General features: G+C 42.9%; 1 protein-coding gene across 2 annotated transcripts in view; it reads left to right on the top strand.

Annotated features, from left to right (window-relative positions):
• The first annotated feature begins 835 nt into the window (after positions 1–835).
• PAPPA2 (pappalysin 2) overlaps positions 836–14898 on the top strand; it is a 472610-nt gene continuing 458547 nt past the window's right edge. Inside the window, exons 1-2 of one of the 2 annotated variants that reach the window (XM_079905559.1) lie at positions 836–899; positions 2899–2966. The gene's annotated coding sequence lies outside the window, so the exon portion shown is untranslated. Of the gene's footprint in view, positions 900–2642; positions 2967–14898 lie in introns of those variants that run through there. The other variant, XM_079905558.1, reaches the window with a different exon arrangement.

Raw genomic sequence — 14898 nt, 5'->3', positions numbered from 1 at the left:
TAAAGATGGGATGATATAAAGGTGAGTGAGGGAGACAGGCAGGTAAAGCATCAGGTCATTCTTACGAGCTGGTTGATAAAGGTGGCTGAAGGGAGTACTGTGTGTATTCTGGGGTTTATTATTAACAGGAGCCTAGAGCTTAGGACAGAGGTTTTCAATACTGGCTGCTTTCTCATATTTCTAGTGTTAGAACCACCTGAGGAGATTAAAAAAAGTGTTCTTACCACCCAGTTCTTACCACCTAGATTCTGGGTTAATTATCTGGGTGAGGCTCAGGCCCAGTCCTTTTCAAAGGTTTCTCAGCTTCACAGCCATTGGTTTAACAACGGGCAGTCTTAATTCCAAAGCCTGGTTCCAAACTCAACCAGCCAAGGCCTCAATTTTCTCATTGCCAAATAGGGATAATGTTGGTATTTACCTGTAGTGGACATTTGCCGGGCAGCTTGCTTTCCACAAGGAACGGCTCTCCCTGACTCATATGGTGCCAGGGGTCTGTCAATCCCATTACCTGCCCATCTCTGGTGGAAAGGGCGAGCTGCAGGACTCAAGGCCCTTGGAGCCTTTGGTCTGAGTGTTGTGCACATGACTCAGCAGGGCCATCCAAAGCCTTCCATGATGGAGAGAAGGAGAGGGAGAGGGCAGGAAGAGCAAGAGGGAGGGAGTGAACAAGAGACGAAGGTCTGCTGCTTCTTTTTTTTTTTTTTGCTGCACGCGGGCCTCTCACCGCTGTGGCCCCTCCCACCGCGAAGCACAGGCTCCGGACGCACAAGCCCAGCGGCCATGGCTCATGGGCCCAGCCGCTCCGAGGCACGTGGGATCCTCCCAGACCGGGGCACGAACCCGCGTCCCCTAGCATCGGCAGGCGGACTCTCAACCACTGCGCCACCAGGGAGGCCCAGGTCTGCTTCTTTTGACCTCTAAGAATAAGTATGGAGGCAGTCAGTCTCCCCAGGTATACCAAGAGTGACTAGCTGCAAATGAAGCCACAGTCAGAGTAAAAGAGATCTGAGAAACGAAAACAGTGACAGAATCCTGATAACATTATCTGGTCCCCTGGATTCAGCTATTTCTGAAGCCAAGAATATCTACCCCTGGGCTTTCCAGTTATGCCAGACAATTAATTCTCTTTAATGCTAAGCTATTTTGAGCCAGTTTTACATTGCTTGTTACCAAAAAAAGTCCTGAAGCTTCTGTGAGGATAAAGTGAAATAATGTAGGGAAAACACAAATCCTGAGATATTATAAACACTCAGTAAATTCTAAGTGTCATCATCATCATCATCCTCATCACCATCACAACATGGTCCTCGTTGCTACCATCACCCATTTTTCTTCTTAAGTGGACTGTAGAATGGGATGCAGTTACAATATTTTCTCCCTTCTGTACTGTTTATTAGAAAGAACTCAGAAATTATTGACATGCTGTATAGCTTGTTTGTTGTTTATATTGTCCCAGCCATTGCTCGCAGTTCCATGAAGGAATGAGGATGCTTCAAGCTTTGGGGACTTTGAATACACCCAGCCTTCAGAGTTTCATGCTGTAGCTGGTAGAGGAATAGTAACTACTTAGAAGACATCTGTTCTTTATATTTTCACCATTAGTTGAAAAATAAGCCTCAGTGTCCACTCCGTGGTTTACTTAATGTTCTCCACGTGCCCACTGCATGTTCCACCTCTGCACATTTGCTCCGATTTGACTCAAAGTCCTTCCTCGCCTTTTGTTTGTCCATCTCAGTCCAGATGCCCTACAAGACCCAGATCAAGTCCCTTGGAGCTTTTCTGAACACTCTCTCTGAATTCACTCCCCTTTCCTTAAAATTTTTTTTCCCTTAAACTTTTAATGTCGTATTTTCTTTAGTTTAATTTAATTTATTTATTTTTATTTTTTAAAATTTATTTTTATTTATTTTTATTTTTTCTGTGCAAGGGCTTTCTCCAGTTGCAGCGAGCAGGGGCCACTCTTCATCACGGTGCGCGGGCCTCTCACTGTCACGGCCTCTGGAGCACAGGCTCCAGATGCGCAGGCTCAGTAGTTGTGGCTCACGGGCCCAGTTGCTCCGTGGCATGTGGGATCCTCCCAGACGAGGGCTCGAACCCGTGTCCCCTGCATTGGCAGGCAGACTCTCAACCACTGCGCCACCAGGGAAGCCCTTTTGTTTAGTTTTAAATGTGTGATTGCTTTATCTCCTCAACAAGATGGTATTTTCATTGAAGGCAAGGGAAATCTCTGTATTTTGCTGAATCCCCCTGCACATACCAGATTCCCTATGACCGCTGGTTCAAAGAGTATCGTTCAGATTAGGCAGTTCTCTCAGGGGCAGATGAAGAATTGCATTGGTTGGTTGTAATGCTGCATAGTAGACCTAGCTCCAAAACAAATCACAGCAGTCTTTATAAGCCATAGCTCCAACTGCAGGGAATTCTAGGTACCAGTTCTTAACTGCCTTTAAAGTTTGAGGTCAAGTCACAGAATTTTTTTTTTCTATTGTCTTATCTTCTACTTCTGCCACAACTTTGCCCTTGGAGGTTGCCTGGAAATTTAAGCTCCATTGAGTTAAACGTGAAATCTCATTATTTATATCATAATCTGGTCATATTCTAGGAGTCTGTCAATTTACAAAACTCGTTTTCTCCTGGCCTTTTTCTTTGTTGTTATGCCGATCAACTACATGCACTGTCCAGTGAGGTCACCCTTCTTACGTGTGATGAGATGACGATTCCTGCTGCTTTAGACTAATCTAGATGATGATTATTTAATAAATAAATGAACGTATTTGGCTGCTCTCCCCATATATAATTGTACCTGCTTTGTTAAAGCCAAGGTTGAAATGAATAACCTGTTTCATTCTTTCTTTCAATTTTGAATTCTTAGTATTTGTTTTTGTGTTCTTTGGGCAGCTTTTCTGCTAACATGCTGGAACGTGCAAGAAAAGGATGTTGCACCTTAGATTCAAGATTATACATTGGTAAGCATCCACCGGAAGATGCCGTGCATTTAAGAGCCCTTTGAAAACTGTAAAACACTGTAAAAGTGAGAGCTAATGTTAGAATTAGAAGGTTCACGATTCTGGTAGCTGCAGAAGAGGTGTGTTTTACTTTAGTTCATAGGCTTAGCTTCTTCAGGAATTTAGTAACAACATCCCAGCATGCCAACGTGAAAATGGTTTACCGCACATTCATGTCTGGCTTCTTTACTGATTACATAAAAAAACAAGAGAAAACCCAACACAAGCACACACACCCCCCTATGTGTACACTTCAAGGAAAATACTGAATATATGAAGAAAAATTGCTAAAAAGTAACTTTACCAGGAAACTAACTACATATTACCACATTACAGCAAAAACCACTAAATAAGCCATTATTATTCAATAATCTTAGTAAACTTCATGACTTACAAAGGAAGGGCTATTTACTTAAAATGAGCACAAATGGATATGCTTTTAGTTATATACATTGAATCAAACTTTGGGCACTAGGGATCACAGTACTTGGTCATGTAGCATTAACATATTATAAAATACGTGGTATATGAGGAGTGGACCCACCAGCCTTTCAAGAACAGCGTTATCAACTAGACAGTAAAGCCCACTGTGTCTATCATTTCATACATGGGTAGCAATTATGAAATCAGAAAAGGAGCTGTATCTTTTAAATTTTATATTTAAAAACAAACAGCAAGCTTAAACATCACTCCTGTTTACACTAATAATTTTGAAGTACACCATTTGTACCAAAGGATCAAGAACAAAAATATGTTTATACAGGGCTTCCCTGGTGGCGCAGTAGTTGAGAGTCCGCCTGCCGATGCAGGGGACACGGGTTCGGGCCCCGGTCCAGGAAGATTCCACATGCCGCGGAGCGGCTGCGGCCGTGAGCCATGGCCGCTGAACCTGCGCGTCCGGAGCCTGTGCTCCGCCACGGGAGAGGCCACAACAGTGAGAGGGCCGCGTACCACCAAAAAAAAAAAAAAAAAAAAAAAAAGTTTATACACAATGGTAGGCTGGTGGTGAATGCAGTTGGCTTGTACCTGCTCCAGAGAGACCACTCCTCCTTCAGTGAAATTTATCATGGTGGGAGTATTTATGCCTTGGAAATTGGCAAATGCTACAAATCAACACCTCCCCCCGCCCCCCCCATCCAAAGAGCAGGTTGTTAAACATTTTCCTGCGTACCACTGAGATCCAAACATAAATGAGTGTCGACAGATCACAACTTTCTGATGATACCTCATAATTGCTGGCACTATTCAGAGTTGTAAAAATCTCTGCCAGGTATTTGAAAATTGTGCAGATAGTTTACTATTAAATCAAAGCTCTTCTCATCCAGAGATTACATCCAGAGAGACGCAGGCCAATGTTGCTTGGATGCACACAAATAATCTCAGTAGATGTGGTGTTCCATACACCTAGACCATATCAGAATAATCTGCAAGGATTCCAGAATACTGTGGTCTCAAAGTCGTAGAGTGCTGAGTGTCCAATATTATACTGCATATGCATTTATGTATGTCGTAATTTCATTAACAACATATTCCTTATTGTCTATATTTCCTTGAGAGTTCTTATAATCTGCATAATCCTCAAGATGACCCACATTCCTTCTGGTAAACTGAGGAAAGCAGCTTTGTCTGGTAACCAAGTCATCAGTAAGTCATGGGTTTGGTTATTCAGGAAATTTTAACTTCACCTCTGTTTATGTTTTTTTGGTTTCAGTGATGGTGTCCATTTGGGCCCTTGTCTTCCCAGGTGGCTGAGAGGTCTCACTGGCTTGGCCACCAGCTCCATCTTCAGGAGCTTTCTGTTTTTTTTTTTTTTAATTTTTACTCTTTTTTTCAGAGGGGAAGTCCCCTCTCATCATCCTCTCTGCATATTGTTCTTTTTTTTTTTTTTTTTTTGCGGTACGCGGGCCTCTCACTGTTGTGGCCTCTCCCGTTGCGGAGCACAGGCTCCGCACGCGCAGGCTCAGCGGCCATGGCTCACGGGCCCAACCGCTCCGCGGCATGTGGGATCTTCCCGGACCGGGGCACGAACCGGCGTCCCCTGCATCGGCAGGCGGACTCTCAACTACTGCGCCACCAGGGAAGCCCTGCATATTGTTCTTGACTGGCTTTAGAAGTTCTCTCACTTTCTGAAGATTGCTGTCCGTGTTCTGGAACACACATTTCATCCTTTTTATTTTAACTACACTAATGTATAAAGATTTTCACTTGCTTTCATACATGATTATCTTTCCGTAAAGAGGAGCCCACGAGAGCATAGCACCTGCTCACTTTCCTGGAATTTAGACTTCAGGACCTGCTTTAGCACTACTTATCAACAATTTGCCACCTCCTCCTTCTTCTACCACCATGATCCCCCAAGTTAATTTTTATTTCAGGATCCTGCATATACAGCATGCATGCAGGAGTTCATTCATTCACTCAATAAATATTTACAGGGGACACACCATGCACCAAGCATTGTGTGAGGATACCTTTATGCTCTAGTAAAGGTAGACTGAAAATAAGCACTTTTCAGAGAATCAAAATATGGTGATGTATGTGAGGATAGCACAAAATGGGGCTGGCAGGTAGGCACAAGTGGGGGTCAGGATCCTGGCTAGAGGGGAGCAGCAGCTTGGCAGGGTCAGGAGATTAGCTACAAAATGAGAGTTTGAGAAAATGCATTTCTCATTGTCAGAGAAGGAAGAAGCAAATATGGAAAGGGCACAGCTAGAGTGAAATGGACCGTGCGGTATTGGGTTAGAATTGAAGGTACTGGTGTGAACTTATGGCTATATGTAAAATAAGTGTAAAGTGAGTGTGTTTATGTATATATGTGTGTGCATATATGCATGTACATATACACACAGGTATATGTTTGCATAGGTGTATATATATGTATGTATTCACGTGCATAATTTTCTAGTTCTGTTCACTGAAACAGACTAGGAACAGAAATTCCTCAGAAGTAGTAAAAGTGCATCTAGAGTCCAGATCTTGGTTTCCAAACACCACTCTCTTCTTGAAGAAATGGTGGATTCCAGGGCTGGGGAAAAGTGTAAGATGAACCTGGAATATCTTGTTGTGTTAGAAAGAAAAAAATGCTCAAAGAATGATGAGGGCATGGCAAGGATGCAGAAACTAGCCTCAGAAGCCCAGGGGCCAAATCTAGAACAAGTTAAACATCAAAATGACAATGAGAGTTATGGATTATGACCTTCTGAATGAAACAGTTAACTCATGAGTCTGCATTGATATACACAAATGAATTAATAAATAAAAGGAGAGAAGAGAAAGCTCTTCCTTATAGTAGAAAGTCAACTAGTGTAGAAGGCATGATGGTATTAGATGATCACCGCTGGCAACCATCGGAGGAATAATTAATTTACATAAGAAACATCAGTGAATGCTAAAACTAGTGGGGTGAGAAGTGAGATTTTACAATGTCTCAACTTATTTTCTCACATGTCAAAACTAAGAAGTACAATAACTTTAAACTTGGAAGGCACCGTCTTTAACAGGTGATCAAAATTAGCACCACCATCTGTCTGAGTTTTGACTTGAACATCTGGGTGGATGCTGGGGCCATGTACTGAAATTGGCAAGTTCGAGACAAGAGTAAGCTGGGAATGGGAGATTGGAAATGGAGAGTTCTGTCTAGACCAGCGGTCCCCAACCTTTTTGTCACCAGGGACTGGTTTCATGGAAGACAGTTTTTCCAAGGACGGGGGTGGGGGTGGGGGGATGGTGCGGGCAGTAATGCGAGTGATGGGAAGTGGCAGATGAAGCTTTGCTCGCTCGCGTGCTGCCCACCTCCTGCTGTGTGGCCCAGTTCCTAACAGGCCAGAGGTTGGGGACCCCTGGTTTAGATCACATTGACTTTAAGATCTATATGTAATAAGAATTTCTCAAAGCTGTCTAATAGGCATTTGGATATATGAGCATAGAGTTGCTGGGAAAGTTAAGAGCTGTAGACACACAGGCTAGTGGTCATCAACATATTGGTGGCATTAAAATTTGTGAGATAAAAGAGGTCGCCTAGGGAGCGCATGAATCCAGAGAAGAATGGGAGCTCAAGGCAAAGCCCTGGACACTCCAACATATGGGATTCCAGTGGAGGAGCCTGAACTGGGAGAAAACCAGGAGGATTTGGTGTCATGAAGGTCAAGGGAAGAAAGTGGAGTAGTCAGCCAGTGGTGTTGAGAGATCGAGTAAGATTAGAACAAAAAAGCAGGCTTTGAATTCGGTAACACAGAAGCCATCATCTATCCACCAAATTATACTGAGTGCCTATTGAATACCAAGCATTATGCTTGGCCATAGGGGAAGAGAGACAGGTAAAAGACAATTAGGATATGGTATGATGAGTACTGTGATAGTAGCAGCCTCAGGGACCCATGGGGGAGATATACCTAATCCAGCCTTGGACATAAGGAGTGAATGGAGGCCTCCAGGAGGAATACGTTGAAAGGTGGGCAAGGATTAACTAGAAGTGTGATGAATTTGCTTTAGGCAGAGGAAACCCACGTACAAAGTTATGGAGGCAATCTACTTGTTTGGAGAACTACAAGTAGGTTGATTTGGGTGGACTGCAATATATATACATATACATATATATGAAGGAACAAAGTCAGATGAGGTAGGAGAGGTAGCCAGGGACCAGATGATGAAAGCCCTGTATCCCTTACCAGGAACTACCTGGTAGTCTGAAGGAGAAAAGGATAGGATGCATCCTATCACATCAGGGATGCCAGGGAGGAACATCAGGCTGCCTCCGGTCATGTTGTGGAAGGTCTGTTTGTTTGTGCCACTTCTGGTTCCTGCAGAACCCTGCTCAAGGCCATGGGAGGTTGTCCTTGGTCCCAAAATTGGGGAGTGACTCAATGAACATAGCTGTTAGGATTAACAGGGGAGCAGTTGGCAAGGATAAGAATGTAATATTAAGAACTTACTATTGTAATCTGTGTATAGCTGGTAAACCATAATGGCATCTCTTTTTTTTTTAAATGTACATTGTACTTTACTGAGTAGTAAGCATTTTCATTTGATCCTCATGTTGTCATTGTTTTCCTACTTTTTTTTTTTTTTTTTTTTGCGGTATGCGGGCCTCTCACTGCTGTGGCCTCTCCCGCTGCAGAGTACAGGCTCCGGAAGCCGCGCAGGCTCAGCGGCCATGGCTCACAGGCCCAGCCGCTCCGCGACATGTGGGATCTTCCCGGACCGGGGCACGAACCCGCGTCCCCTGCATCGGCAGGCAGACTCTCAACCACTGCGCCACCAGGGAAGCCCCTGTTTTCCTACTTTTAATAGTGGAAGTGAGGCTGAGAAAGGGGACTAAGCCAAAGTCACACGCTAGGATTAATAGAGCAAGGCCATAGACCAAGACCTTATAACTTCAATTTCAGTGGATTGTTATGCTACCAAGAGAGATCTTGGAATACATTCCATCTGGAGGGATTTATGGTTGAGCCCAGCATACGTCCAGATGGAGATGCTAGGCCACAATACAGATATTCACCACCAGAGGGTGCTCTTACCCAAGAGAAAATTGGCAGTTCTTCCCACAGTTTAAGAACTTTTGCTAATGTGTTTCTTTTCTGAGGTTCTTTCTTTAGAAACTGCAGTGTGAAGAACCTGAGGGCAGTAGCCCAAGAACTGCAAACTGTAGAGCAATGACCTGTAGCCTTCCACACCTTGTGTCAGAGAGATGAGACTGGTAGGGAGATGCTTAATTCTCTCTGAAAGAAATCCAGATTATGCCTGTGTGGACGGGAGGAGCAAGACAGTTCAGAAATAAAGCTGTTACGGTGATTGAAGATGGAAGGAGTGCTTCCTGCTATGCTAATGCAGGATTTATTTCCACGAACTCTAGGGTTCTTTCCAGGGATGATTCTTAGTTGATTTGTAGGTCCTCATTGTAAGTACTTTCAAAGGATCATGTTTAAGAATTTTGATTTCGCCTCACTAGGACAACTCCTTTGCAAAGTTATGCAGGCAGTAGTCTTAGCCTTCCCTTTCTCTTCTGTGAACAGCTTCCTTCATGATCACGCTCCTTCTCTCTCACTCCTTTCCTGTCTTCCTCTAGTTCTTTTCTGGCTTCCCTCGCTCATCAAAGTTACTCCAGTAAAGAATAGGAACTCATTCCCCTTAAGGTTAAGGTAGCTGATAGTGACTTAAAATGTTACCTTCCTAGGAGATCCTGTACTGTAACAGAAATTAAGGTCTTAAATCAAGGAATTGAAGTTTTAAAGATACATGGAGCAAGTGGGGAAAATTTTGTTTTATTTTGTCTTTTTGTACAGAGAGGTGGGCTATCGGTGGGCAGTAGTTTCTCCCTGGAGTTTTAAAAAGTCATTTTTTTTTCGTGAGCAGTCTTGTATTTGGCCTTTACCTTATAGTTATCTCTGGGAATCTCCTAGTTGTGTCATTTGTTGTCTATTCAGGAGGAAAGTAAAAACTGTGTGATAATCTGGCCTGGATAATTTGAAAACATATTCTTTCCTCTGTATTTTGGCCCACCCCGCCACCCTTTACAATAACTATCCTCTCTCAACCCCGGGGAGGGTATCAGGAGTAATCCAAGGCCTGAATAATTGAGATGATCCTCTTTGCCTCCACTTGCTTCTACTAGGCATGGCCTCAGGGCTTGGGTGAAACAAAAGTGGACTCCATACAGTCAAAGCTCACTTTCTTGATGCCCTGTTAAGACTCAGTCTGGGTGGGCAGGTACAGGTGGGGAACACCAGATTCATTACATGTGTCCTGTTCAATGGTTCTCTCGAAATTCTTCTAGCTTTACCCTTGAGGGCAATTTGGCCTAAAATAAAGACATTTAAGTTCATACCTGCAGGAGAAAAAGACATGGCTGTCCATAAGAACCTAGAGGCCTATGACAATCTCCCAAGTGGACAATAGGTCTTATTCCTGTTTGGTAAGTGTTGAAAGACATAGTTTAGCCTGTTTTCTTCACTGGGTCCTTCTGCCTTTTTCTTGTAACAGCTGTTTTCCTTTTGAGCTTGGGAACATAGTGTCAATGTCCTGGAATGAGCCACTTACCCAATCTGTGGGTTTTGGGCAAGTTCTGGATTATGATTTTATTCTGATGATTTGAGTTGAGAGTAGGGTAGTGCACATATTGGAGAGACTTGACCAGATTCCATCTTTTGCAGTTAATCCTATCCTGTATCTTTCCAATAGTGGTTTCAATGGCAAAACCCAAGGAAGAGGTGATGTATGGGGCCACTAAGCTGGGCACACCTACCAGGTAGTTTTATCTATAGCTTATCATTCCACCTTTGTAGTTTCATCTCTTTAATCCTCTAAAGTTTCTCAGTCTTCAGGAATCATCTATTAAAGTGCAGCAATTCCAGGGAAAACTCATAGCTTAGTCCTTAGTAAGGTATTGTCTTACTTCTTAACTAGTAGTTTAGCAGGGCATTAGAGTCACACAAGGTTTTCCCTTAGAGGGTCTTCAGATATTGCTCACTTTACTGAGGCTAGACAGAGAGAAGAGGATCAGCTCAGGTTACATATCTTGAAAAAAGCAGAACAAGGGCTACAATTCATTTTTTTCAATTTCTAGAGTGGTACCTTTGTCCCCTCTCTTGTTCTGTGAATGAGACTATGCTGGGGGTGATGATGAGAGGGAGAAAGGGATGCCAAGAGAGAGGAAATGAGCACTTGTGAAACAGGTGGTTAGTTACCCAACACTCATGCAAAAAATATGTTTTGGACACTACCATTCTAGGCATTGAAGTAGGTATTGCAGACTGTAAAGACAAATAAGACATAATCATTCTTCTCTTGAGCTAGGCAAACAAATCGACAATTATAATGAGTGTGATGATAGAAATGAGAGGCATGGGTGAGCTTTGGAAGGACGGTCTATTGTCAAGATTCTTTTGGTTGCAAGTGACAGAAAACTCAGCTGAAAACAACTTGGATAAAAGAGAGAATTTACTGATTAACATAATTAGGAGGTTCAGGAGGTATTTCAAACACAGCTATATTCAGGGTCTCAAAAACTATATTAGGACAATTGTCTCTTAGCTTTTCTTTTTTGTGTGTGTTGACATCATTCTCAGGCAAATTTTCTGCAAATAGTGCCAAGGATGGGTCAGGCAGCTGTGGTCTTGCTGATCTGCTTAACAACCCTAATGGAAAGAGGGTGTTTTTCTGTCAAACTGATCTCCTTGAGCTGACTTGGATCACATGCCTATTCTGAAGCAACCAGGGAAAATGGAATACTCTTATTGGCCAGGTCTGGGTCAAATGCTTATTCTGGAGCTGAAGAAATGGGATTAGTCCCAATCAGACAACATGGATTGATTACGGAGGTGATTTCTTGTGGACATATAAAAGCAACACAGATTCTAACACCAGCTGCAGACGAGGTGGAGAGGAGGAATAGAAGGTTATCCTGTTTCAAAACCCAACTGGGTGTACTACTATACAATTCTGACACCAACCACTTGGGGTTAGACTCAGACTCTACGAATTAAAGGGTCAGTCCTCTACAAGGCTGCCTTTACTTCACATGCAAGCTGCATTTTGAGGGGTCCCAGGTCACCTGCCCTTCTGAGTGCCTAACTGTAAATTCAAGGGTCTCCATAATCTCCTCAGGTGTGAAAATTTGCTAGAACAACTCACAGAACTCATGAAAGTACTATAATTATTATAGTTTTATTATAAAGAATACACACAGGATAGGTTCTGGTAGGGAGTACAGAGCTTCTACACCCTGTCCTGGTGGAGTCAGAGTATATCACCCTCTCAGCACATTAGTGTGTTCACCAACCAGGGAGCTCCATGAGCTTGATATCCAGAGTTGTTATTGGGGTTTCATTACATAGGCACGATTAATCAAGTCATTGGCCACATGACTGAACTCAATCTCCAGTCCTACTTCACTCCCTGAAGGTCTGGGGACTGAAAGTTACAACCTTCTTCTGGTGACCTGCCTCCATCGGAGCTATCTAGGGACCGACCAAGAGTCACACATTAGCATAACAAAGACACTTCTGTCACTCAGGAAATTCCAAGAGTTTTTGACGCTCTATGCCAGAGAACGGAGATCAAATTCTTCACCTACAGAGGTGGAGAAAGGCTTCCAAGGGAGGTGATATTTGAGTTGAATCTTTAGATTGGCAAAGAACACATCTGCATGAAATCACCAAGGAGTAAAAAAGAAGTGTAGCTTTAAGGGACTATGTACAATGAGGGAGGCAAGAGAGGGCTACAAAGATGGATGGTGTCCATGTTCGGCAGTGTTTGTAGGTCTGCTTCTACCGTGGGCAAACTGTGGAGAGCCACGGAAGGATTTGGATTTTAGTAGTATGTCTGTAGCATAGATATGGAGGGTGGAGGGAAGGTGAGCAAGGTGGAATGAGGTGAGTACAATAAATCAGGCAAGAATTTCAGTTCCCAGAGATACCTGCTTCACTGTTTTGCCAAGGACAGACCCTTGACTTCTGTATTAGTGTCTTAGGTTTGCCATAAAAAGCTGCCACACACTGTGTGGCTTAATACAACAGAAATTTACTCTCTCGCAGTTTGGAGGTCAAAATTCCAAAATCAAGGTGTCGGAAAGGTTCTGTCTCAGGGAGAGTCTGTTCCATGCCTTTCTCTTAGCTCCTGGAGGCTGCCAGTAATTCTTGGCATTCCTTGGCTTGCAGATGCCTCACTCTAATCTCTGTTTTTGTCATCACATGTTGTTCTTCTGTGTCTCTGTGTCCAAATTTCCTCTTCTTATAAGGACACCAGCCATTAGATTAGGGCCCGTTCTAATTCAGTAAGACCTCATCTTTACTTGATTACATCTGAAGAGAACTTATTTCCAAATAAGGTCACATTCACAGGTACCAGGAGTTTGGACATCAACGTATCTTTTTGCAGGGCACAATTCAACCCATAACATGCACCCAGCCTTCCTGGCCACAGAAAGGGACGTGATGGATCATCTGTGTAGCCTCACAGTGTCATAGCTGTCTCCTCAGCCTCATTCACACAGAGCCCATAAGCTCTGACAATGGTTTGGGTAGAGTATCTTTTTCTTTATTGGCTGAGCTGAGCCAAGATGGATGGATGGTGTTGCCTTTGCTACTATCCTGGAGGAGAAGACTCTGTTCCTACCTTCTCCCAACTATGTTCTAAATTGGAAGAGGGAGAGGCTTTTAGTGTACTCCTCCCCTGCACCAACATTTATTCTCATAGCACTCCTATTTCTTTGGAGAAAATGAATAATAGATGCTTCTAAGCTCAGTGACTGCTCTTCTCTCACTAGAAGAGGGATGGTGATGTGAAATCAACACAGGATGACTTGTCTCTTTCCCTTACCCTCTCTCACCCACTTAACCAATACACTTAACCAATGTGTCTTAACCAATACATTAAATGGAACACCTCAATGTGGTATCTTCTTTGCTGTATTTAAAGATGTAACCCCTCAAAAATCAAAATACCTTACCGATCATATCTCATTCATCCTAAACATGCAGCTGTGTGTTGGGAGTTTTAAGATTGGTTGTTCAATATTGGTTGAACCAGTTTCTTCCAGTGTATAAGCTACATCCTGGGAATCACTAGATACCTTCATGGAGTCAATCTGTTAAATGGTACTCCATTGCTTCAAAGAGACCAGGGGTACCACAGGGAGAAACTAAGCTTTTGAGGTCATGGACGTTGCGATGTCCCGATTTCCTGTCTCTCTGGAGCCAATGCTCTAGGATCAGACATGGCTGGCATCTCTGTACTCTGTCTTTTAAAGATTTCATGCATTTTTTTTCTCCTGTTGGATATGGGTTACTGTGAATTAAGGCAAAGAAGTTAAAATTTTAAATTCATTTTTAGAGTTGGGAGATATGAGTTCTATGTAGATGAAGTGAATTTCCCAGACTAACTTCATAGAGTGGCTAACTCATCCTGGTTTGGCCTGGATTCTCCTGGTTATAAAAGCCAAAGTCCTAAACTAAACCTAAACCCTTTCAGTCATCCTACCCCTTAAACAAGACCACAAATTCCTCAACGGCAGAGATTGTTTTACCTGTCTTAGATATCCACCATCTTTCCCCTTCTTTTCCCTCCTCACAATATCCAGCATAAACTTTATTTTAGCACGTATCTGCAGTCCAAAGGAATGTCACCTAAGATGCCAGAGCTAAAAGCAGCAAAGAAGATCACCCAGTTTCCAGTATTTGACTTTATTCCATTAATGTCCTGAATAGTGAAGGGGCTGAGAGGGACAGGAGAGGAAAAGTAATGAAGATGGAGGATGCAAACTCAGAATGCTATTTATGGTCTAGGAAGAATCTTTGGTTGAGTTACTGGCTTTTCTCCAAGGGTCAAACAGCTCCAAATTTCCAGAGGAAGCCCCTGGAAAGGAACTTTTCTAGGAGAAATCATTATGTAAGTTTCCTCAATGAGATCAAAGCAAGTGTCCATCCGGTGATGTCCTGTTCCATCTCCTTTCACCCTTGGAGATCATCCCTATGATGAAATTTACGGACTGTGATCAACCAAATACTTGTCACAATTTCATAGCTAAAGTACATTCACATGCTTGTTGTTATAGTAACCATCAATAATATTAATAAAACCCCGTCTGGTTGAACCAGATGAATGGGACATGTAAACACAGACAAGAATAGCCTTATCAGATGTCAACACAGAACAACATAAGCATAACAACATAAGCATAACAGTCTGCATGCTGCTAATCATCTTCTATCCCACCCCAGCAGCTACATCTCTCTTGCTTGTGCTTGAAACACCCATTGACTTCTGTGTAGGGGCTATATATAAATGGATACCCAGCAAAAAGGAGTCTTCTTTGACTTCTAAAATAAGACAAAGAGAAATAGTTTACTGTGAGTTTAGTATTCCATGAAACTAGGGGTTGCCTGTATGATATTTGTAC

This window comes from Stenella coeruleoalba (assembly GCF_951394435.1).
Source record: "Stenella coeruleoalba genome assembly, chromosome: 1".
NCBI classification, from domain to species: Eukaryota; Metazoa; Chordata; class Mammalia; order Artiodactyla; family Delphinidae; genus Stenella; species Stenella coeruleoalba.
This window is presented reverse-complemented; position numbering and strand designations above follow the sequence as displayed.